Source organism: Pseudorasbora parva, chromosome 5 (genome assembly GCF_024679245.1).
Source record: "Pseudorasbora parva isolate DD20220531a chromosome 5, ASM2467924v1, whole genome shotgun sequence".
Lineage (NCBI taxonomy): Eukaryota > Metazoa > Chordata > Actinopteri > Cypriniformes > Gobionidae > Pseudorasbora > Pseudorasbora parva.
This window is the reverse complement of record NC_090176.1, coordinates 44,723,947-44,750,713: the sequence shown is the minus strand read 5'-3', so window position 1 is coordinate 44,750,713 and position 26,767 is coordinate 44,723,947. Positions and strand designations below refer to the sequence as shown.

At 38.2% G+C, this 26,767-nt stretch overlaps 1 protein-coding gene across 3 annotated transcripts in view; it reads right to left on the bottom strand.

Annotated features, from left to right (window-relative positions):
* The window catches only part of adarb1b (adenosine deaminase RNA specific B1b), a 197,903-nt gene that overhangs the window by 50,035 nt on the left and 121,101 nt on the right, over positions 1-26,767 (bottom strand). For all 3 annotated transcript variants that reach the window (XM_067444472.1, XM_067444474.1, XM_067444473.1), the window contains exon 3: positions 20,994-21,042. The gene's annotated coding sequence lies outside the window, so the exon portion shown is untranslated. The remainder of the gene's footprint in view (positions 1-20,993; positions 21,043-26,767) is intronic.

The following is a 26,767-nucleotide window of genomic DNA, read 5'->3' as shown; positions in this document are numbered from 1 at the left end:
GTTGGTTTAACTTAAAAAAGTAAGTAACCTGGTTGCCTTAAAATTTTGAGTTTATTGAAATAAAAAAAATTGAGTTGATACAATGAAGGAAATTTGTTTAATAAATAGAAACTCAAAATATTATTGTATCTGAACCACATAAAAAATTATTCATGACAATAGCACTATTTGGCATGTTTCATTGCATCATCACAAATAAAACACACACAATTACCCAATACACTTACAAAATCTTTTAATAATATTTTAATGAAGGTTGTTGAATCTCAACATTTTTTCATTGTATTAACTCAATTAATTGTGGAAACTATGATAATTCTGTCAGGATCCTTTGATGAAGGAAAAGACAGCATTAAATGAAATCCAAATCTTTTTTGACCAAGTCTTTTTAAACAGTAGTGTACATGCAGAAAAACAAGACTGGTAAGAACTAAAGGGTTTAAATGAATTTGTGAAAGAAATTAAACGTTTAAAAGTGCATGTAAACACATCAACTGGGTAAAAAAGGGCAGATGCAAATGTGGATTTCAGTCAGTCGCAAGAGTCACCATCATTAATAAAACCCATTACAGAAATAATTAAGAGGAAACCGAAAGAAAAGCTTCAGCTTCTGAACATTTCTTAAAAAAGGAGAGATGATTTAGACTAGAGGACTCTAGCGGCCTTGAGTTTGTATTTTGTTAATTGTATCCAGAGGCCTTGATACTGTATGACCTTGTCTTGCTAAGAAAAAATGCAGTTGGACAAACAAGAGAAGAAAATACTTATGCCAAGGTTCTCTATGCTGAGCTTTTCTCTTTTTTTCCCGCAGTAATGAAATCTGAACATACAAACAAATATGACACAGTCAAGGCTTGGGATTGAAAAACTATTTGCATCTCTTAAAGGAAATACAAAGAAAAGGACCAAGACCATGTATGCAAATAAAAATATGATGCAAGTCTACAAAAACAATTCATAGCACATCTAAGTATCTACAAAACCAAATGTAAATAGAGCCCGTATGTAAAAAACTTTATGAACCTGTCACTCACACGAGATCCACTAATAGCAAACCACAACCATTAAATCTATTCCCCACAGAAACAATTTATGCTGCCTTCACATGCTCTCGGAATTACCGTAAGCAAAAAGTAAAAAGTTTCCTATAGGTAAAAATTGCACATGAACACCCTTTCATTTCAAGATTTGAAAGCAATGAGCTCGTAATCACAACTTCAGTAGTGTGAAGAACCAAATATCCGATAGCACGTGAAGGCGGCTTAAGTCCCGCCCTACATTTTTTCGCCCAAGCAGTTTTACTTAGATATACATTACAGTAGGGAAGAAAAGGATAAATCGCAACTTCCATTTCATGCCAAATGTAATACTATAAACAGACTGTTTGAGAAATATTAATACAAAACCACCTCATAAGCACAGTGACCACACTTTTTTTATATATACTCGCAGTAACTAGGTAATTGCATTTTCAAGGCTACAAACGTTCCAAAAACCAGCCTGTGAGGTGCATCTCATTGCCAACATCTACCGCAGGTCAAAGGGCCCTGTGCAGGAAATGTGTGAGTGAACGAGTGCATAAAAGACAAAAAGAGAGAGGGAGAGTGGACATAGATGGATGGGCTGTGCAAATGGAGAGGGATATGAGACGTGCAAAAGTTCAGCACAGAGTCTGAACCATCATAGCAGCCCCTGTGTGGCCTAACAGAGATGGATCGCTCCACAGCCTCAAACAGCCGGGAAGAAATAAGGGCCTCTTTCCAGAATGGAGGTGCATCCACATTCATTAAGGCCACAGAACTGTATTTTAGAAAAAGTCAATATTTCTCCCTCTTCCTCTCTCATGGCATTCATCACTTTTGTTATCTATAAAAGGTGGAAAAGGCTAATATAACAATAGCAAAGCTGATCAACTAAAATGAACAGAAGTTAATCTGAGTACCAACTACACTGTAATTTTGTGTTTGTTTTTTTGTTGGTTTAACTTAAAGTAACCTGGTTGCCTTAAAATTTTGAGTTTATTGAAATAAAAATTTGAGTTGATACAATGAAGGAAATGTGTTTAATAAATAGAAACTCAAAATATTATTGTATCTGAACCACATAAAAAATTGATAAATCATGAAAATAGCACTATTTGGAATGTTTCACTGCGTCATCACAAATAAAAAACACACAATTACCCAATACACTTACAAAATCTTTTAATAATTATTTTAATAAAGGTTGTCGAACCTCAAAAAAATGTAATTGTATTAACTCAAAATTTTAATTTCAGTGAACTCAAAATTAAGGCAACCAGGTAACTTTTTTTTCTAAATATTTTTTTACAGTGTAGCTGATTACAACAATGAATTACACTTCCATAAGAAACATTTCACCAAAATCTCATCATTACAAATCCCTGCAGTTAGACATTTCAAACTTCTCTGAACTCGAACAGGCTTTGAAAAAAAACTTAAGACTAGTTGGGAAATTATAGAAATGTGATAAAATTGTCTTTAAATAAACATATTTATATGCGTGTAGGACTCTAATGGCAGCAGTCAGTTAGGTTTTCTAGAAGAGGTCGCCCGATTGATCGCTATAAAAATCGGTTTCAATTGTAACAGTTAATATTACAGTACGAGAGTGGCCTCTAGAGGCGAAATTAATACCATCACTGACGCCTCGTGGAGTGTGTTATGACATTGCGCGCTGCACAGCACGGGACACTTCAGATGCAGATTTTAAACAGGCAATAAAAAGGTAGGTATACAGTACACTATTGTACATATCTTCATAAAGTCATTAATTAGTTGACCAGATGCTGCATTAGTGGAGAACAGCAGTATGTTTGCCGTTGTACCTCAAGAGGTTAAAACTATGAAAGTCAGTTTGGACAACTAACTTTTAGTTTATATCCAACTGGTCATTTTTATGCATTCATTATGCAGCGAAGTTGCATATTTAAAGCTAATGACATGAGAAAGGGAACTTTATCGCCATGCAGCCGATGCATTCGATTTCAGTCCTTTTTACATGACTGTAAACACTTGTTTTTTATTAAGATAATCAAGTGTTCGAAAATTAAAAAGCGAATAAAGTGAGAGTATACATACAATAGTGTCTCAATGCTATGGCCTTGTGCATGACTGTTTAGATTATGAAACGTTAACACTTTACAATAAGAGTCCATTTGTAACACTAACTAACGTTAATAAAAATATTGCTTATCGTTAATTTCAACATTTACTTATACATTTTAAAGCTGTATCTCTTAAACTGTTAATGCACTATGAACTAACATGAATGTTCAAGGTATAATTAATAATTTTGACATTTCAAAAGTAAAGTACACTTTTTAATTGTTCAGTATTGTTTTTACATTTGTATAATAAAGTTCAGAACTATTTTGTGTTATTTAAAAAAAAAAAATACAGTATCCATCGGTTGATTAATTGTTATCGGGCAGCGCGGGCCAACCTAGTCATCGGTTAAAAACTAATCGGTTGACCATTAGTTTCTAGGTAAGGTATGCGTGTTTAAATTGTTATTTAACATATTGTTCACTGCAGTTTTTAATTTTGGACAGACATGTTCTCAGCTTTTGTAAGATTCTCCCAATTCATGGTAGTTTTTCATGCAAAAACTTTAACACATTATAAATGAATGATAAAAAGTGATGTGACAAAAAGAATCAAGATTGTGCCCTCCTATGGTTCTTGGAAGTGTCCTCCAGCGCACAAACCAGTCTTTCCTCAAACGTGTCTCCAGAGTCTCTCCTCACCTGCTTCTGCACCTACGTAACGATGCTTAATGGACTACACGTACGGCAGACGCTGGCCGGCCGAGCACCTAATGGAGAAGGGTCCCTGTAGATGGGGCAGGCTGTCGCTCCACCTGATTAAAACTGATGGGCCGGGCATGTTAGGAAGACGAGCGCGGCCACCTCAGAACGGTCCGGGAGTAGCTAAACCACCCCCCTCTTCCCGAATGACTGTCGCCATAGCAACCAGGCGCTGCTGAGAACATCCAGCTCTATTATTGAATTTCAGCACTTTAATGACCAATAACAGATTTGAATTAGTCTGCCAACACTCATTTTTACCTCGCTGCAAATTACAGGGTTTTTAGACCGCAGACACATTTAGGAGTTCCTGAACAAAAGCTTGCGACGAGACACTTTGATAAAGTGGCTTCTAATATCTGGGGCTTGATAAATGAAGCCGCTGTCAAAACGGGAACAGCAGCTGCCAGGCATGTACCTGCAAAGACCTCACGCTAGAACACCACCAGGAGAGACTACAGCCAGCACGAGACCCCTTTAAATCCACAAACTCTACTAAAACTCATGAAATATGTTATGTGACCATGGGCTTATTAGCAGCAATAAAATTAAATTTTCACATTTTCTGAAGATCACTGAATAGTGGTGCTTGTCTGTGCAAAACTCACAGCTATGATCCCAGGGTGGTCAAATAGTTGCTTAGGAATTCTGAATGTCCTGAAGTCCCCATGGACATTTTCTTTTAGTATGAATATGTAAGGTTACTTCAACGATTTAGCATATGGCTTTGTATCAGTATCGTCATTTTGCGTCATCTGAGGATTTTTTCAAGGGGGTAATCTAGCGCTCGGAAAGCGTTCCACCCCTAGGGGCTGCCATTGCTAACCAAGCCATCACCTGCTGTTAGCATCCCATTGACTCCCATTCATTTCTGAGTCACTTTGACAGTGAATAACTTTACATCTGAGATGTTTAAAGACTCCATTTGTCCATTGTTTATTTCTAAAGAAACACGACAATGCATAAAAGGCTCCATTACCTTGTATCTTACACTATCGCCCCGCAGAAGCTGTTTTTGTAAAAATAGGCTAACGATTGCGTCATAACCAACGCGACTCTGTCGCACAGTTGAGAAATTACCGTATAGACCTGAGGAGACGCTCGCAGGCAATCTTTTACTGTCTATGAGACAGTCGGGGGGACGTGGAGACATATAGTCTGATAAAGTCAAGGGGGAAGAATGGGGAGAAGCCCATAGTGAGCCAAAAGCAACGGGAGATAATATTTAAACAACGGGATTCAGCTTTCACTTTCCACATCTACTAGAAGACCTACAGCTGTCAGACAGGAGGCTCACGTCACATCTACGTCGTCAAGCTCAGTCTGAGCCTGCGCAGTTCGCTCAGCCATCAGGAAGTGAGTGCTCCTATACTGACATCACTTAACGCCGTAGAAGGCAATGGGATCCCTCCGTCCATTTCTTTTACTGTCTATGGATTTTTTGGCCAGAGGCTAAAGACTACAGCCAGTAGAGGGAGCTATTTCCGAATGTTTTTAACCCATCCATGGAGGAGTGGAATCGTACTCACAGCGCTGGGCTCGCGCAGGCATTCATGTAAATGGAGCGGTGCGGAGCAAAGTGAGTGTGTCCACTTTCCAAATTAGGAAATCAAGTCCTTTGAAAGTTAAAGGGGTGGCTCCGTGTTTTTTTTTCTAGGCTTGGTTGTGCTTATGTGCTTTTTTAAACTGTAGTTTCTGTTCTCTAACTGAACTGATTTTATGAAAATGGACGTGGCGGGAAAGTAAGGTGTTCCAGTAGCGGTGGCCTTTGGGAGTGGCCTCGTAGGTCAGTGAAGCAAGTGCATTCTGGGAGTGGTTGTCTTTCATCCTCATGAGAAATACATTTTTTGTCTTTTCTCAGTCTAGAAGGCACCAAATAAAAAATAACTTCTCATTTCTACTACATTAATGACCCAGTTTAAATACAAAGCTTAATGCTAAATCACTGAAGTAACATTTTAAGGTCAGGGCTCTAGAGTGCGCCTAATTTGGTCGCACATGCGCCTAAAATTTTTCCTAGGTTCGCACCAGTGCACCTAACGTCCTTGCATCTGCTCAGCTCAGCTGCCTCCACGAACGAAGCGTTTTTTCTCATTTGACGGAACACACACACTCATGGTTGGATCATGTCGTGGTCTAAACCAATCAGAGACAGAGATGGGGCGGGTCTTTGCCTCTGATTGGCTGTGGTCCAGACTCCTGATACTCCTGCTCAGTGCTGTGTGCGGCCTGCGAGTGATTTGAAATTGCGACCTAAGAAGCACCAGGTAGTTAAACAGTATCCGCAAACTAAAGGCGGCGGTTTGTGAGCCCATTTTACTCTGTGTGTGTGTGTGTGTGTGTGAGAGAGAGAGAGCGCTCGTGTGTGTGTAAGAGCGAAAGCATGTGTGTGTGTGTGAGAGAGTGAGCCTAAACTTCTTCATTGTCATGACAACCGCCTGTCAGCAGAGTCAGTGTCAGCTCAGGCGGCACGAGAATCAACATATAGGAATAGATGTTTTAAGCTAATTAAAAACAAAGTCTAACGTTACCATTAAAGTAAAAGAGGGAGCCCTGTACTCACATCGTCAAGAAAACCACCAAAACAAATTAATCGTGTGTACTCTTGAGTTTTGACGTTTGCTGTTTGTAATATTCCTTTGAAGACTGGATCAGAGACTGGCAGATCTCGCTGCAACATTTCCCTCAGCTACGGTAACGATTAACGATAACCCAGTCGGCGACATTATATTCCAAATAACCCATTGCTACATTATATTCCAAATATAATCTCTTTGCGAACGATATTTGCTGATATATCTACTGTCCTAACTGAAACGCTTGTTAATTTGTGGTGCCTGCTGCAATGTTACTTTCTGGCTCTTTGAAAAAAACTTTCCTGTGGTGATATACCCGTAATAATTCATAATTTCATTATAACATTTGTTCCAGTTGGCCCAATTTTATTAAGAAATATAAAAAACTAGTCTACCGCAACCTACTAGTAACATTGCCACATAATTATGACAATCAAAGCGTGATATAATATTGCAGGCAGAGGAAATAAAAAATTCTGTATTTTTATTTATTATGAGCTGTATTTCATTGTTTATTATTTCTTTTTCTTTTTTTATTAATTTATAATGCTTTGTTAAAACTTTTAAAATAGTAGGCTGATGTTCAAAGCATTGTTTTCCTTGATTTTAATTCCTGTGTTACAGCATATATTATGTTGTCATTAACAAAATATATATTAATTTATATGGAACGTGATAAAAAGGTGACCGTGAAATTGGTATTATGCGAGCCGGGGAAATTTTTGGGTGCACCTAAATTTTGGGCTGGTGCGCCTAAATAAAAAAGTTAGGCGCACCAGTGCAACCAAGGCAAAAAGTTAGTCTGGCGCCCTGAAGGTTATCTATAAGCCAAAACGACGACAAAATTCACATTTAGAAAATATAAGCCTTCAAAACGTACTCTCATTTCCGCCAAAATGGATCAATGATTTTCATGACATCACCCTGCACTTCAGCTTTTCATCAGATTTGCTCTGATCTGTTTACACATGGTCACTTCATGGATTTCTACTGATTGGAAATCATTTGGCCATGTGTCCACGCTACATGCACATTTAATGAAGTACACATAAACAAAAGAAAAACATATGAGCTGCATTTTAGATCAAAGACAGCAATAGAAGAAAGAGCAGCATCAGCACTGCTAAGATTATTTTAGTCTCACTATTTTTTAATGAAGATGATTGTGTGTTGACTGTCAGCAGCTTTCAGCTTCATTTCCGGCAGTTTACTTACTCTTTGGCTTGCTGACAAGATACTCGGCTGATCTGCAGCGACACGTGTTAAAGTAGTGCTATCATATCATATAACACATAAAAAAAATGACATGTGGTTTTAACAGTCAGATACATTTACTGATACTGATTAAGCTCCAGTTCTAACCAAAACATACTAATAACGTGCTTTCTTTCAGTGAGAGGGACACACAACAGTACAGGCAATATTCATCTTGAGTCTTTAGTGTTTCAGTAAAAGGAAATATAAATAAATTAAATGAAAGACAAATCCATATTTCATCTCTGGAAGCCGGGCTAAGTGAGCAAACCCCATTACTGCACTCCGGACATGTTAGAGGTGTGTGATACCTCAAAAATCCAAACACACGACCTTGTTGCAAGTGTTAAGTGACACATTACACATCTCTAGGCCAGACCCTCAGTCACTCCTCAGACCAAATATACACTTTAGAAAACAAGAAACTAAAAGAAAAATAACAACTGGAAAGAATCATTATAATAATATAGAAAGATAAATATTGATTAAGGCTTTGATTATGAAGTTAATTAGGATATATGTACTATATAAAGGAGCGGCAGCGGATTTCAGAATTGCCCTTTCACTGGTGAACGGCGGTCTTTCGAATCGGCTTTGACCGCCACTCTGGAAGACGTGGAGTTGGGGGGGGGGGGGACCAGGAAAACACGGAGCAGGAAAGATATCAATTGGATAGACCTACAACCAATCAGATCAACGAAGCGACGCATTACATTAGTTGTCAAATGTCAATAGAGCTCAACTGCACTGTTGACATTTGACAACTAATGTAATGCGTCGCTTCGTTGCTCTGATTGGTTGTAGGTCTATCCAATTGAGGTCTTTCCTGGTTCGGTTTAAACACCCCCCATAATAACAGCCCAATGGAGCAGTTTCAGACTCATATTCTGACTAGAATTGAGTATGACCATGTCAGGCTAACAAAGAGCGGCACTGAAGTAATTCTTATAAAAAGGGAAGATGTGTTCAGAATACGGTGAAAGTTTAATCTATCAACGAGCTCTGCTTCACCTTCGTTGCTCTGGTTGGTTGTAGCGCTATCCTATCGTGTGCAGAGGGAGTTTGAAAGACAGCCGTTTATCCCGCCCCTCGGATTGAGCCCTGTCAATGGTGAGTTTCCAGACCAAACATCTTGATGTGGGTCAGGCTTGTCAGGCTATTGCTTTCTAAGAATACCATAATGAAATATTAGCTATATGAATGTTGCTACCAAAAATAATTGTATCGGAATACATTTTACTTTTCAATGGAAATAGATGCCCCCAGAACCATGACCCTTGTGTGGGAGGGTAGGGATTGACGTGGCATCTTGAAGCATGACAAATTGCTTCAAAATCTTGGTTATGAGCACAGATGAGCCTCAGCTTATATCCAGCTCTGTGTGTGTTTAATCCTCAGCTTTCCTAACCTACACCGGACAGACAGGAAGTTTGCTGGCCTCAGCACTATGTATCGATCTGCAGTTTTCCTCCCTCTCTCTCTCTCTCTCTCTCTCTCTCTCTCTCTCTCTCTCTCTCTCTCTCTCTCTCTCTCTCTCTCTCTCTCTCTGCCTCTCTCTCTCTCTCTCTCTCTCTGCTCATCTCCTTCCTTGCCTATTTTCCTCGCCTCAGCGGCCCCCGCTGCTCACAACAGATGACTATCACTGTACTCCTAATTCAAGGCCAGGTCAGTTACTCCAATATCCACCGGGAGGAAGGCAGCGCTGGGTGCGTGTACATGCCTGAGTGGATTAGCCGGTGAATTTTACAGCCGGTGGCTGGGTTATTAACAGCTCTGAAGGTAACCGTGATGGACAGGCAGGAGCCGAGCATCTGAAACATCACAGAGATAAGACAGACAGATGGATGGAGAGACAGGACTAACCAAAACGCGCTAATACTGTCAACACTGTCATTGATTATTGGGGAAACAGACAAAGACAGAACGAAACTATAATGGAAATGGATAATTAAAAGAGGAATGAAAGAATGAAAGTTAATGAAAAAAAAGAATCAGAATATAATGGAAAAAAAGGAATAAAATGAAAAATAATAAAATTAAAGAACAATAAATGAACAAAAGAACAACACTTGCAAATGTGATATGACCAGGAAAGAAAGAACAAGAAACAAAATCAAATAAAAGAAAATTGACGCACAAAGGAACTAACATTGTAGAGTGAATAGGAGTGAATAAAACAACAAGAAGTGACAAAGAAAACATTAACCAAAGAGAATGGATAAACAGACAAAAGATCAAATGAAAACAAGAACAATGAAATGGAACCAAAAAGTAAAACAATTTGAAAAATGAAAGAAGGAAAAAACTAAGTGATAGATAGAGAGGGTTAGAGATAGAGAGAGATAGAGATAGAGAGACAGAGACAGAGACAGAGACAGAGACAGAGACAGAGAGAGAGAGAGAGAGAGAGAGAGAGAGAGAGAGAGAGAGAGAGAGAGAGAGAGAGAGAGAGAGAGAGAGGGAGAGGGAGAGGAAAACTGCAGATCGATACATAGTGCTGAGTGCTATATGTGTGTATATATATGTTAAAATACTGTGGGATCAAATGTTCTAATTTGTTACACCGGTTATTTAAGTTCAAGTTATGTTATACTGTGTTGTAATATTTTCTTTATTATTACCATCAATTATTATTATTTATGTCAATATGTATTATTATTTATGTAATTCGCTTTGGCAATATTGTATTTTTACATTCATGCCAATAAAGCAATCTTGAATTGAATTTAATTGAATTGAATTGAGAGAGAGAGAGAGAGAGAGAGAGAGAGAGAGAGAGAGAGAGAGAGAGAGAGAGAGAGAGAGAGAGAGAGAGAGAGAGAGAGAGAGAGAGAGAGAGATGAGTGTTGGTGGCCTGCATTGAGTGAGTCATTAACTGTGGGTGGGCAGCTTGTTTAAGAATTATTTCAGAAACATTAGCAGTTATTCAGACTGCAACCTGCAGTTAATGAGCCTGAGAAATGAAGGGATGGAGGATGACAAAAGCAGCATGTGCACGCACACGCGCACAGACACACACACACACGCGCACAGACACACACACACACGCGCGCAGACACACACACACACACGCGCAGACACACACACACACACACACACACACACGCACACACACAGACACACAGACACACAGACACACAGACACACAGACACACAGACACACAGACACACAGACACCTCTTCCTCACTGATCCAGGCTAATTATGTCATCTCAACTTGACAATTGAGACTCTTTGAGTCTCAATTAGACGCGAGAGCTGCAGCATTTTGATAGTCTGTTTTCCAGTGGCATTAGCTAATCGATAAGCACAGAAAAGGTTAATGGTATCACTTAAGAGGAATGAGAACTGCTCTTTTAATTGCTTTTAATTATGAATTAATTGCCTGATCGACAGGGTATTGCCAATTGGGTTACTGCGCAAACTTATTACATCCCATTAGCTGTAATTATTTCAGTGCTTATCTGCTCATTTTAGGCTTTTTAAGCAAAAGACCCAAAATCTTTAGATTTCCACAACAAATTGCATCTTAATGACAAATAAGGATTTCAGATTTTACAAAAAAGGAACAAAAAGCTTTTAAAAATCTAGTTAAATGTGCAAGTTCTCAGAAAAATAATTTATAGTCTAGAATTTATAATCTCGATTTGAAACATTATTGAAAAACATTCACACACTTTTCTGGAGAAATTTAAATGTAATGAAAATGTGACATAACCAACTAAAATATTTTCTAAAATAACACCCTATCCAAGTATGTGAACAACAGATGATTCTAGCTTCATGTGTCGATGCATTCTCAACATTGCCAAAAGGACATTATACAGCAGCTACAATGGTCAGATGTTTCAGGTTGTAGTTGAGTAAGAGTTTAAAGACAATCATACTGAGTAAGTTCAAGCATGTTTATAAAAATTAAATCCAATATCCAGTTTAATGGACATCAGAAGATTTTAAAGAGAGATGTATGTAAAGCTGCTGCGTGTGTTCATAAATCATAAAGTGAGGAGAGCAATGGTGATCTTCCCCAGATACACCATTATCAAACTGCACACAACCCATTCACTCCATCAGAGAAGCTTCATTTCCTCCAGTCTGCTGGCTGGGCAGAAAACTCTCCTCCACATGTCATCAGCGGCCCGCTGGAGAGGGTTAAATGACATGGGAGACACAGCATCTCAACTCCCAGACGCTTACATTTACATAGTCCTTGGACAATCTGCAAGATATTATATATATATATATATATATATATATATATATATATATATATATATATATATATATATATATATATATATATATATATATATATATATAATTTATTTTAGAATTTTTGTATACTATTATAGTAACATTCTATAGTATATATAACATTCAGGATAACTGGGGACATTTTTCCCAATCATCTCAACAGCAAAAAGTGTCCCAATTTACTTGAATTAACATAAAAATATACAATATTAACAGGTGTTTTTGTGTTTTTATAAATTATAATATTAGCTCTCATTTTTATATCTTAAGTTTTATTTAAATTTACGTAATTTTGTCATTTGTTTTAAATATTTCAGGACTTTAGACTAAACTTGCCAATGCTCATTTCACGTTTAAGCATTTCATGCAATATTTACATTTCATTACAGCTTTATTTCAATAAACAAAAATTATAACATCTTTGAGACTCTGCAAGGTGGTGTGAACTTATGAGCAGAACGGTGTACAGATTCTCAGCTTGGACTACTATTTACACCTAATTTTAACACCCATAATGTCATTGTGATTTTCAACACAACATCCTCACAGCACGTTTATTACCATCACCACCAATGCTGCAGGAACCATGAGTGACGCAAAGCCCCTAAAGTTCCAAAGATAACTTGGAGCCAGCTCAACGTCAGGCTTCAACCGCACTGAAAGACGGTGCAGACACAATGTGGCCCAATCAGGTCCGTGAGTGAGGGAATTACATTAGCAGAAGACTTCTTAAAGAGAATCACGCCTCCGTTTTTCTGCCTCCTTTCGGCATCCTGCCCCAGATAAGAGGAGGAGGAGACAAACTCACGGGTTTGACAAAGCCGCCTTAAGTTGCCAGGCCGCATTAGGGGGTGTGAGGCATGCTGAAAACGCCACTTCAGCAGCGGAGGATTTGCTTGGATGACAGGTCTCAGTTCTCAACCCGCGCCGCTCAGAATGTAAAGGCAAATGGAGAATGCTCAGATAATACCTCTAAAAGCACACCTCAGCGGCTGCCGCCACACCCTCCTGCCTGGGCTTATCCGCGCACTGCCTGAGTGTGACACCCAATACCTCACCCCGTTCCCGGACAGGTGGAGAAACGCATGAGCTGTGCTCCAATAACTAGTGAGCTGCCTACTAGGACAGTCTGTTTTCCCCTGGTTTTCCCCCCGGTTTCAAAAACAAGGCTTAAGCCTATAGTTCCAGACTAAAATGCATGTTTGAGCCATTTTACTTGAACGCTAAAATGACAAGAAAAACTCTGTGTATATAAATACACATTTAAAAATGTATACTGGTATTTAGACTTATAACTCGCTTTACTAAATAAATACCGTGTGTGATGTGTACTTTTGTTTTTAATAAAATTATTGTTATCACCATAACAACAATAGATAGTTTTAGTATAGAGCTAATACTAAACTTGCGCTGGTGCCTAAATAGAGCATTTCGAAACACTTGTGAGGTTTCATATGTTAGGATGCTACCTTCGAAGTCACCAGTAACGGCTCCTGACCGCAAGTAATGATATGGCAGATTCTGGGTCTTTGCGCTGTAGTTTAAGTGAAGCATTTTGTATATTCTAATCGCTGAATAAGCAGAAACACTTTTGGAAAAGTGTGATATATAAAAGGTCATGGTAATATAAGAATATTCTTTAAGTTTCAGAGCTGAAAACTTCCTTGTTATTCAAAGAAAAGCTTTTATAGACACCAGGCCCAGAAAACGAGGCTCTCAAATCAATGACGTATTAGAAGGGTGAAACAGCGCCTCTATGTGTACGCTGCTTCTATAGCCCCGCCCACCGACACTGGAGCCAAACTGAAGATAGCAAGATAACGTTTTTAAACAAGACAGGTTGACACTGGATTTGCAAACATATTGAGATTAAAACCTTCTATATACGACAGGAATGGTGCAGCACACTTATGTGAGTAAAACATGTTTTTTTATATGCGATAGTAGCTATTGCATTAACAGATTGTATTGATTATGTGTACGTGACATGTCTAACAGAGCAGGCTGGAAAAATTCCTTATGTGTTGGTTCATTGCGAGATCAGACTCCCAGGGCTCGCAAAGCCCAACGTCCCAGGGCCATGTGTTTTCCAGACGGGATACCAAAATGTAAGGACGTCGGCAGGCCAGTAAATCTTAAATAGTGAAATAAAATCAATTTCTTGATTTCCGGTAAGCTTGAAGAGTGCGCAGCGATCAGGCGGGCCAAGTTATAAAAAAAAAGTGAATCACGGGTGGATGAGAGATAAATCAATGTGTTTGTTTGGTAAATACGTTTCGAGACTGAGCCTTGTCAGATTATTATTCCGGTTGCTTTCAAATAAATCCCTCATGTGAACTGACAGGGTAGCAGAAGCTAATTAAATATGCAAATCTTAGCCAATCCTAGCCGTGGGCGTTTACTTCCAAGTCTCCAGTGCGGCACGCCCAACAAAGCCCAGCGTTCAGGAGAGAGCCTCAAAACCAGTGTAGACCTACCAGTGTAGGTTTTTGAATGTAAAAATCATGCAAATGTCATAAGTTGACCTCAGACAACAATATACATTTTTAATAAGCCAGTTCATGACACCTATAATGTAGCATTTACTGCCTCAGAATGCCGTTTTAGAATATTAAAAGTTGTGGATAAATTCCAGAGGAGGAAAAGAATGTCATGTCTATTCTCAGAACAACAACAAAAAAGTTTGATAAGCTATTTAATATAGGACGAACAGATATGTCAGCTACTTACTGACCTAATGCAGACTAATATACACATAGCTGAAGCAAATGAATATGGCCTTGGTCTGGGAGCTAGATTTACGTAAAGTAATGCAACAATAAGCGGGACAGTCTGTATGGCTCTAGATTAGAGGGTACAGCGGTTCCATTTTTCAGATTTACATAGGAAAATTGTGGAGTGCTGTGGTGCTGGGGAGGACTCAGGCACCAGCTCCCCTTCTTAGGGCCCTATTTTAATGATCTGAGCGCATGGTTTGAAGCGCATGGCACAGGTGCGCTTAGTGCGTGTCTGAATGCACTTTTGCTTGTTTAACGGCAGGAAAAAAGGTTGGCCTGCACAACGCATGGTCTAAAAAGGCATGGTCCATGGCAGATTTGCTATTTACATGGTGGAATTTGCAAGCAGAAAGGCTGAACACTTCTCCAGAGAGGAATCCTTTTATTTTTATATTTAAAAATGTTGGTGTGCTGTTGGACATCCATGTGTGTGTGTGTAATAAGCACGTTGTTCACAGCCTACAAGCGCCCTTTAAATAAAACAAAAATGACTGCGCTTTTGACTTTAGACCAGGTTTTTGTGGGTTAATGGTGCAGACAATCTTTTAATATTCGCTCTATTGTATTTATTTGTGCCGTTGCTTATCATTTGATTATTTGTTTTTATTTTCATCATTTTTATTTTTTCCTGAACATAGTACATACTGTACCACATCGAAACCAGGACCCTAAAACCATTATACAAACCGAAGTAATTTTACCCTTTATACCCCTAATATAAACACACACACTGTAAAGTGCACTTAAACCAACTACGGTGAGTAACATTCCAAAGTAGGACAGAATTATTACGCACATTAACTAAAAATAAGATGAAAACTTCCAAAAAGTCCTCAAAGCAGATTTGGGTCAAAGAAGCTGAAATGTGGATCTCAAACCAATATTAACAAACTTCGGATTCATTACCTGCTGCAAAAAGCAGATAATTAACTTTAACATTTCAATACACACTTTAGCTCATGTAAAATCTGATGACTGTGCAAAAGAAAAAAAAGCTTTTCAAATAATGTTCCCATTTTAAATACGATTTCACACCTACCAAGACGGAATTGAGTTAACATTTTAAAAGAAACCATTAAAAAAAAAAGAGCAAGTTAAAAGTTACTGAAAGCTATGCTTCCTAGCTATGTTTAGACTAGTTCTCTCTAAAATACCACCCTTATATGACGACTGACAGGGAGAGAGTGCCTTCATTTTTGCTCTTGACAGTTGTCAAAGAGACAAGTGACATCTCAGGAACTAATATCTGTCAGAGAGCAGGGACAGTCACTGCAGAATTTTCCATAAAAATATCTTTGTGTGTGCGTGCGTGCACATACATACATACATACATACATACATACATACATACATACATACATACATACATATATATACACACACACACACTTAATTCAATCTTTTTTCCCTGTTTGTGGCTCATCACCATGGTGATCCATCAGACACGCAACAAGCTGCTCATTCCACAGCAGACTATAACAATTTCAGCGAGAACAGGATCTTACTTCATCATTTCACCTAAACTCACCACAGAAATGTAAATCATTCATAAAACTGCAAAAATAAAAGAGAACTCCTGCAATAAGAAACTGAATCATGCATAAATCCAAACCATAAAAGAAAAAGCTGTCTTTATACATTTTTTATGCCAATGCAAAACATGTGAGCCTAGTTTTCTGTCTGTCTGTCTGTCTGTCTGTCTGTCTATCTATCTATCCACACACACTCTCACAGGATATCTGCATATTTAAGGGAATGAAAAAAATAAATAAAAAAGATTAAGCCTAAAGACAAAGAACCTCGTCAAGTCATGGAATAGTGATGTTTTAACATGGAAATATATGTTTATACATACACTCACCTTTTAATGATATACAAATGTTTGAGTTGCATGGTATCAAAAAGTTTTTTTTAAGATGAACTGTAATCTTGACCACATCAATATTCATAAATTGGGTGGGGGTGGAGATGCAATATATCAAAGCTATATGTTAAAGTGAGAACTTTACATTTAAGACTTATTATATTACATGTAAAAGTTGATGAAGATAAGAAAGATCATAAATGTAAAATAATTTGAAAGAACCTGCAACAACACCCTGGCATTTCTAAACTTCTAGTGGTTAAAATCTATTTCTGAATTTTCCTAAATTTTCGCAAAGCATGGCTTTATTATCCAGAAGATGATTCTAAAACTTCGATACAAGCTTTAGAACAGGCAGAACAATAAAAAGTCCCTAGATCATTTCAAATGATCCAGCAGTGTGACAAATTAAAGCTACAAATATGGCATGAAGTCACGCATAAATTATAGAAGAATTACAGTTTAAAATAGTTCACACTTCAGTACACTAAAGAAAATTTGGGGTAGACTTTCTTTCTTTTTTTTACCATGTAACACCGCAGTACACGTCAACTCACCTAAAGTATTTTATCTATACTACTCTTATATGTTTATCTAGAAATGCAAATCACACGGACTGAAGAAAGCACTGCGTACGATCAAGTTTTAGAATGGGAAAACCCATTCCCAGATCTCCACCAGGCCTGTTAAATAAAGCATTCTGACCTTTCCGCTCCGACCGCTTCTTGCGTCGCCGCTTGAATCGGGTCCTAACGAGACAGTAGTAGGCCCCCATGCAGTGTGTGGCGTCCACAACCAAGGCCATGTCCAGGTTGACCCTGACGCTCGAGTCGAAGACAGGAAGCTACCTGACTGCACTGTCCTGTTCTGTTTCTGAGCCACTCACAGTGAAGGTGTGCGCCGCAAGCCCCCTTCCCTCGCTCCACACTTTCAGCTCTACCACACACACGCGCGCGCGGTCTCCTCCCCCTCCTCTCCTTTTGGTACTTTGTAAGAGGAGAGAGAGAGAAGCAGGAGGCTCGGAGGAGAGGACACTAGTAGATCTTTACAAGGTTAGACAGAGTAAACAGAGACCGCTGGAGATTTTGTGCCGTATTTGTTTTCTCACTTCTCTTCTCTTCTCACATATCCTGCTATTTTACCTGAGGCAAGAGCAGTCTGCTCTCGCCGGTCCAGGTAACGACATCTCCAAACCCTCAGCCAATCAAAAGCAAGGGTTCATTTCATCATATGGCCAACAAAAACTTGTTCACTCCCCTGACATTCTTTCACCAAGATGACCTCTTGGTAATATATGATGAAACTGCATTTATTCCACATTTTAATCCCTGTTCTGCTGCAGTATGCGCTTAAACCATATTGAAAAAAATGGTTACTTAAAAGGTACAATATATAACTATCTCAAAATTGAAATATGTCAATACGAATACATTAATCTTTCATTCAAGACCTGTTTTTGTCTTACCCTGATTGACCATGGAAAGCCTATAATAAGGGTTTTTTATGTTAGACCTGACAGGATTGTATTCATGGGAAATTGTAAATTGTAAATAGAGAAAAGTCCCTCCGGCTACTTTGACGAGTGTATGGTGTGGGAGTGGCATAGGTTAGAGGAGAGTCTGCTGGCATAAAAAGAGAACGTGAAAGAGCTCGTAATAAAACCAGAATCAACATTGACTTGGCTTTTGAGAGATGTAGAGAACTAAGGGGTTTTAAATGTTGTTGATGCTGAGGTGTTTTTATTACTCAACAGGTGAGTAGGGGTTTAATACACCAAAAACACTAAAATATTAGCATATCCATCTCAAGAAAATAGAGTTATATCAGCTCCCGTCACACTGTTCAGAGCGAGCGGAAGTGTGGACTCATTTTAGCTTCCGCTATAAAGAATAAAAAAATTAACACTAAGACCTTAGATTAGGACCTAAGACTTAGATTTAGGTTTAAATATGTAAAGCAGATATGTAAGCTTTCCTCTGTGTGAGAAACAAGTTTGCACAAGCTCTGCAATTCAGCACTCCAGTCGCTTCATGTTTACTTATGTAGTGCTTTATATAATAAATTGCTTTAAAGCAAGCAGCTTTACAGTATTAAATATGAAGTGGACTATGCACTTTCTGTAATAAAACTGTACCTGTAAAGGAGCACTGGGTACATTTTAGCGGCATCTAGATGTGAGGTTGTGAATCCCTTTTGAAGCACAGAAAAGCTACGGTGGCTGACACAGGACAAAGATGTCGACTGGGACAGCAGAGTGTAGCTAGCGCTCTGTAGAGCAGTTTGTCCGTTTAGGGGTACTGTAGAAACATGGTGCCGCTAACTGGTGACTTCACTGTAAGGGGAGCCGCGGTGTATGGAGATAGAAATGGCACATTGTAAGGTGTCAATAGATCATCCTAAATATTACACACTGCACCTTTAAAGCAGGGTACCAGAATATAAAAACTATATCTAAAGAAGCCTGCAGGCACTTTACTTAGTTTTTCCTTTACTTAGTAACAAATGCAAATGCTGTAAGGTATTTTATTGAACGCATAAATCGCCCTATCTAGATCTCTAACAGAGTTCAAATGTTCCTTGATCTTCTGCCAATTAAAATCACCATAGACCTCAAGCTGGAAAGAAAGATGGTGGCAAAGTTTCTAAAATGTAGTAATTATAGTGTAAAGGGTTGTTCACACAGAAGGTATTCACATTTTTATTTTTATAGATATTCCCATTTTAGTAGCTAAGAGGGTAAAAGAAAACATCAGAGACTTAATACATTCTCGCTCACTATCAGATATGTTTAAGGGGTTTTTCCCCCCTCCTATATGTCTAATACTTCATTCAAATCACACATCCATGCAACTTCTGAAGAAGCTCAGAGACAATATTTGATGTTGGGCAACAGGGAATCTTTGAAAAAAAAAGAAGAAAAAAAAGAAAAGAAAAAAAGAAGTAATTTTCCAAAGCAACCAGCCAAATAGTAGTTCCACTTTAAACAGCCATGATCACTAGAATATTAAATGCAACAGCTGTTTAGAGCAATTAAAGAAATCTTTAATCATTAAGCAGTCCATCTCCATATCTGCTCCTGTTAAGCTTCAGCATGAAGATCTGGAAGTAACTCTAACGCCATCATGAGGACAAAGCAAACCACTGCACCTCATCCAGTAATATTACTATACAGAAAACACCCAATGACCCACACATTCAGGTGCAACTATTTGAAATAAAATACCAATAAATCAAGATTCTAGTACACTAACACATCCACTGATATTTCAGGCTTCATCAATAAACAGCCCAGACCCGTGATCCTCGACTATCCTCAAGAGCCTTAAAACTTGGACTAGAAAACGACAGCTTAATATCTTTACTAATGTCCTTCAGCTTTGTTCAGACCCCCCCAAAAAAAGAACAAAAAAAAAGTTTTTGATCTGTAAGATTTTTGATGCAAAATTTTGGTAATGCAGCAAAACCTCATATGCAGTAAAAAAAAAAAAAAAAGGGTTCATTCAGGGACACCATTCCCACCTAATAGAAAGCATCAGCAAACATTTTTTTTAGGTTCTGTGCATAAAAAGCAAGATGGCAGTTGCTCTGTAGACCTGTATAATTTCTGCAGTAAAAAAGCAGGTTGCCACAACTGAACACAGAATGAGAATGTTTCAAAGGAGCCCTCTAACGGACTAACGCGGAACTACAGCATTACCTCAAAGACATTCGAGAATGCATTGACTGTGTGTGAATACAAACAAGCAAACCTACTCACTAACATTACTGACCTGGGAAACACACTACAGTAAACACATCAGTATAGTACATCACAAGTTTGAGGTCAGTAAGTTTAAAAAAGAATGCATTAAATTGGCAAAAGTGGCAGTAATGACATTTATAATGCTACACAAGATTTACATTTCAAATAAATGCTGTTCTTTTGAAATGATATTAAAAAATAATTAAACTAGGTTTTTTTAACCTAGATAAGAAATGTTTCTTGAGAACACTTCACATATTAGATTTCCAAAGGATCATGTGACACTGAAGACTGGAGTAATGCTGAAAATTTAGCTTTGCCATCACATAAATCAATTATATTGTACAATATATTACAATAGCAAAATAGTTTTTTTCTTTCTTTTTTTTACATTATAATATTACTATTTATTTACTGTAATTCTGATCTTAAGCTGACTTGGTCAGCATAAGTGACTTCTTTCAAAAACAAAAAAATTCTAAATGGATTAATAGATAGATTACAGAATGATAGCATCAAGATCAGTAATTGGTAAACATGCTGAATCTGTCCATCAGTGCATGAACTGTCACAACTCACACTGTCTGAACGCCACTGAACAGCAGCACAAGAACCAATTATATCATACCACATATTCTTTTATTACAGGAATATCACACAATCCCACGTGAGACTAGAGGAAATCAGAAGATACACACCTGGGTTTCCACTTGCTGTCAGAGCAGCGCTCCTGCTTGATCACCTAGCCTGCATAGACACAAGAAAGAAAGAGAATAAGATTTTAGAACCAAATTCCAGTATGACAGTGCATTTCTAAATAAACTACAACCATAAGTTTCTACCTTTGTGTAAAGCGACATTACACATCACTGACACATTATCTATTCTCATACTGCCAGTGGCTTTAGATGCAATCTCCAGCTACTGCATATTTAGTTTCAATCCCGTCACGTCATCAACTTTCCAAGTTACATAGAGTCTAAAAACTTTCACCTGCAGGTGAACGCCGCAAAAACGGCTGTGCTAAACGCATCAGGTGACGTGTCGCGAGCACGAGAACAATATGACCTCAGCTGTAAATGTCCCTCATAAAAAAGTAGAAGAAGAAAAATAACAGTCGCTCGATCCAAAGGCCTGGCCAAGCAGCGGGAGGAATGACCTGGAATCAGAAGGGAGTGTGGGAGATGCAACATGAGTCAAGAAAAAACAAGGAAGGGTGATAATCTCAAAATAACAGCCAGTCAATATTTGCAACCAGAAACGCTAAAAAGTAGGAGCTTCCCTCCTTTGAGCTTCTTAAAATCACTGTTTGCAACACTAGGAAAATCTGCAGAGCAAAAGCAGCAGCAGGACATTTTATAGAGGAAAAATAAACGGCAGCCCAATAAAGAGAAGCCAGTGAAACCTGTACATCTGCCTGCAGCACGTTTCTTTAACCCTGACAGCATCGCGTTCACTCAGGATATTTAGCAGCGATGCTGCATCAGTGCTGATTCTACAGGGGCACATCAGACAATGTTTTACTTCAGCTGGAAGTTTGCAGGATGAATTAAAGGATTAGTTCCCTTTAAAATTACCCCATGATTTACTCAACCTCAGGCCATCCTAGGTCTATTATGACATTATTCTTTCTGATGAGCACAATCTGAGTTATATTAATAAATATTCTGATGTTTTCAAGCTTTATAATGTCAGTGACATGATCCATTTAGTTAATAAAAAATAAATAAAAATAAGCTAAAAAAAAAGTGCATCCATCCATAATAAACACACTCCACATGGCTCCGGGGGTTAATAAAGGCCTTCTAAAGTGAAACGATCAAGTTTTTAAAAATATCCATATTTAAAACTATACAAATATCTAGCACCGTCAGACGATCTTTGGTATTCAGCTTATGAAAAAAGCTTAACTATTGTGACGTATGGAATTCAAAAAGTAGACCAATTTTGCGCAAGTTGAATACGGAAGACGATCTTGCGGAAGCTAAATATTTTATTTTATAAAGTTTAAAATAATATGGATATTTTTCTAATAAACCCCGTCAATTTGCTTCAGAAGGCGTGTATTAACCCCCTGGAGCCATGTGGAGTATGAATCACTTTTACATACATTGAAAATTAATGAGGATTGGTCTCCAAAATGCTAAAAAAAAAAAAAAAAAAAAAAAAAAACATAAATTTATATTATTATGTAAAAATGTGATAACAGTGAACCAATAAGTTTTAGTCTGTTCCTCACACAAAGCTTTCATACAAGTCTTGATAAGAAATGAAATTGAAAGTATTAAAGTCTTTTATATTTTAAATAATATATAATCCCTGGTCAACTAGCATTCACTTTCATCACTTGAAAATATTTCTTCTTTTATTCCACAGAAGAATGCGATCTAGGTTTGGAAAGACATGTGAGGTGCTCTCTCCTGACACATTGGAGTTAAGTCTGAATGCATCCATCACTCCATTTCTTGCAAACACACTTTTTATTTAGGACAGCTGAGATTCAGAAAGTGATCCGTGAAGCATATAAAAATCCTGTCTTTCACTTATGGTCAGCTGAGATCAGCACAGACGGAAGAGAAGCACTCAGCATCTTTCTGAAGCTTTCGTCAAACACCAAAGAGAGCAAGTTGGGCCACTGGGAAACCAGCGGGAAAGCACACTTGAAAAGTGAGCACTGAACTTTTTTTAAGGTCAGTTGCAGTCTGCATTAAATGTCTGAGATTATTTAAAAGTATTGCCATTTTAGGTCTTCTAAAATAAAAGGAAACAGTCACTAATACCTTTTTTTAGTGAAGAAAAAAAGCATCACAGTGTGTTTTCTTGAATCTTGAAAGACCTTTTGCCTAATTCTAATATTCAAAAAGAGGTTAGATCAGTTGTAATCATTGTAGCTCAACTGGCACTAGCAAAAGCTACTTTGGATAGAAACATCAGCTAGATTAATAAATATATAATCCAAAAACAAATCACGTTATATAAAATGGTTTCTGATTGAACAACGGGACAGAACAAGCTATGAAAATAGTGTTTGGGTCACCGGGGGGTGCTGTTTCCCTTTCTTTTCTTTTCTTTTTTTTTGCTGGTTCTTGCAACTGCCAAATGGTTTTCTTCCGACAAGCTTCTACTACATATTACAGAGAATATCCAATCAAACATGTTATGCTTTTAAAACCGCTATACATTAAACTAGTGTGACTAAAATCTAAAGACTAAGAGAAACAAAAAAAATGGTGTAATGTGCTGTCCAAGCGTCCTTTCAGCCAGTTTCTTCAGGGTCAGATTTATTTCCATTATTGTAATACATTTTGATGGTTGAACAACAGCTTTAGGGCTGGAAATGCCAGAGGGTCCCTATGGGGCCATAGCATCAAATGAGATGAAGAAAAACTTTCTACCACAGAGCAAATAAGCATGATAGCAGCCATGCAACGCACCGCAATCTGCATTCAAGAGCATTGTGTGACCACAGTTAAATTGTGTAGTGGGGGATCTTTAACCAGCACAGACATTTAGACGACGGGCTCCTCAGTCAGGCTAAATGGGATGAGGGAGTCACGCATGTTTGGATCCGAGGGCCTGAACTTCAGCTGTAGAGGACAAAAGGCTAATTGCAGATACACTCTTCATTACAACGATAAAATTACTCCTCTGTCAACCCTCGCATTTTTTCCAGTGGTCTAAGGACTGGCGATAACGAGCTCTAACTGTCCTGTGCGCTCGCTTTACTTCTTGTGAAGATTTACGGGAACAGTTCCCATTTAAAGCTCTAAGTTACATTTTTGGCACATGCGAGTTTAGCAACCAGCAGAGCAGGTAAAACATCCCAGCCAATTACAAGCCTTCTCATTTTCGAGTATCACACATGCTAAGTGGTTTCATAAATCACACACGTTTGCCATGCCTTTAACAGCGTTTGATTGTCTTAAGATCAAAGCAGACCAGAGGAGATGGGTTTTAATGCTGCCAATGAAACTGAGAAAACTGCTAAGCACCTCTGCCATATTTAGTTTAAACAAAGCACAGGAATTCAATAAAAGTATACATAAATCACACATCCAGACAGAGCAAAGAGCTCTCTAAGAGAGGAGAAAAAAATACAGATAAAGGAATGAGGAATCCCTGCCAACAACAGACAGCTTAGGTGAGAAATCAGTCACGTTTGAAACGGTTCCCATAAAACAAGAACCGTCTGGTTTGCAACCCACAGTTTGATCCATGTTAGTACTGGGGTTAATCTAATGTTTAGTGATACCTCTTAAATAATAAAATGTGTCTATTTTTAAAACTAATTACAGTGATGGTCTCCATTGCAGAGGTCCTGTCCTGTATAAAATGAAACCGCTGAGGTTAATAATGAAACATGCTGACTTAAGATTTTAAAATGTAAAATAAAAACAAAGACATGAAATAAAGAAATAATAAAAATATAATAATAATAGTTATTATTACATAAATTGATCATGATTATTACCTAAAGTCCCTATGAAATCAATATTTAAGTGCTAGTGAGCTCCAAAACAATTGCAAAATTCACATTTAGAAGCATTTGAAACTCTTTCACTTCCACCAACATGGATCAACTATGTTGATTATATCACACTGCACTTTAGCTTCTCACCAGATACTTCAAAATTGTTAGGCCGACTACACACTGGCTGGGTGGCGTGAACGTGTCAGCTGCATGTTAGTTTTTCATGTTAACAGATTAGAGATTGCACACTGCCTGCGTGACGCGTGACTCGGGCCAAGAAATAGAGCCGACGCCTATTTTTCACACGATACGCAAGCGTGTTGAAAGCGTTTGTCATTTTAACATGAACACATATTAATAAATTATATTTTGATGTTTGAAAGTCTCTAGGTGTTGACATGCAGATATAATTGTAATTTAAAATATATATATATATATTCAAATATTGCACTTTTCAATACAGAACAAAACATTCTTAGCCTATTTTGCCGTCAATACTGCCAGCGTTTTCTTTTCTGTTTCAGTAGGTTATATATTTATGTTATTGCACAAGCCATTTCAATGCAACGGTGATGATAAAATGTGATAAAATGGCCAATTTGAATTATATTGAGAATGTAGTAAAACACTACAGAGAAAGTCAAACCTGATCGAAAACAACCACTAAAATGACTGATGAAAAGAGGGGAAAACATCATCCTGCAAGCTTTTTAAACTCATGGTTTCTACATTTACTGGAATGTATCTTATTTATTTTGGTAAATTTTGACTAGTTGTAGAATTTATAATAGATTTTTCACTAAAGATGTATTTACACCAGTGGCATGTTTTAGCAACAGTTTCTAACCATGCTGCTATTTTTCATAAATGCTATAGATAAAAAGAAAAAAGGAAAAAAAAGTTAACATTGGCCTGCATGGTAATGAGGAGCCACCAATGGTCTTGCTTTGGAAATAAACCCTTATTGTAACAAATGCTATATTTAAACAATTACAAAAACTGTTATAAAGCGCTTTAAAATATGGGCCTTCTTGAATTATTGACTAAACAATCCTCCATAACCACATTAAATAAGACTGCATGTTCCAAGGCACTTCAGTGGGCCTATAAGTTGACCTTAATAGAGGCAATACCACCTTCTTCCTAAAGGGGGCACAAGCACTCAGACTCACTGAAACCTACAGATGGGAACTCCTACTGTATGTACCAGAGATTACATGGAGGTGGCGGCTGCCTAGAAGATGCTACAGTAGAGTGCACATGAACCTCAGAGAAGAACAGAGGCATTCTGCTGTCAGTCATCACCAGACTCAGAGGCCTTCCTCGGGGCGACAGAACCTGCTATGAAGAATGACCAGCGAGAGCGAGAGCGAGAGCGAGAGCGAGAGCGAGAGCGAGAGCGAGAGCGAGAGCGAGAGCGAGAGCGAGAGCGAGAGCGAGAGCGAGAGAGAGAGAGAGAGAGAGAGAGAGAGAGAGAGAGAGAGAGAGAGAGAGAGAGAGAGAGAGAGAGAGAGAGAGAGAGAGAGAGAGAGAGAGAGAGAGAGATGGGCGGGAGATGGAGAGAGGCTATTTTCCCACAGGGAATCAAGTCTGCAGATTCTCATGAAGGTGACGTAGAGATAGCATCTCTGCTGCAGTGCACTTCCAGGCTGTTTCCTCCTGCTCCCAGCAGCTATGCTGGCAGAGTGGGCAGGAAATATAAAGCCATTAGACAGTGAAAAGACATGAGGGAAAAATTACTGTTGCTGCCCCGAGTGCGAACTTCCGACAGCCAAGTCGGTAGGATATGAATTTTATTTAAAGAGGCCTGGCTAATATCCTCTGTAGCCTAGTCAACACTGCATATACAGGCAAGGTGCAAACATAGATCATAGAAAGTGTAAACATTTCGTCAAAGTGCACCTTGCAAACTAGCTCCTCTGTAATATCAACTATTGGTTCCTGTGTTGAAAGTACAGGTATCGAGGGACGTAGTAAACTTGCAGGGTATTGCTTGCTGTG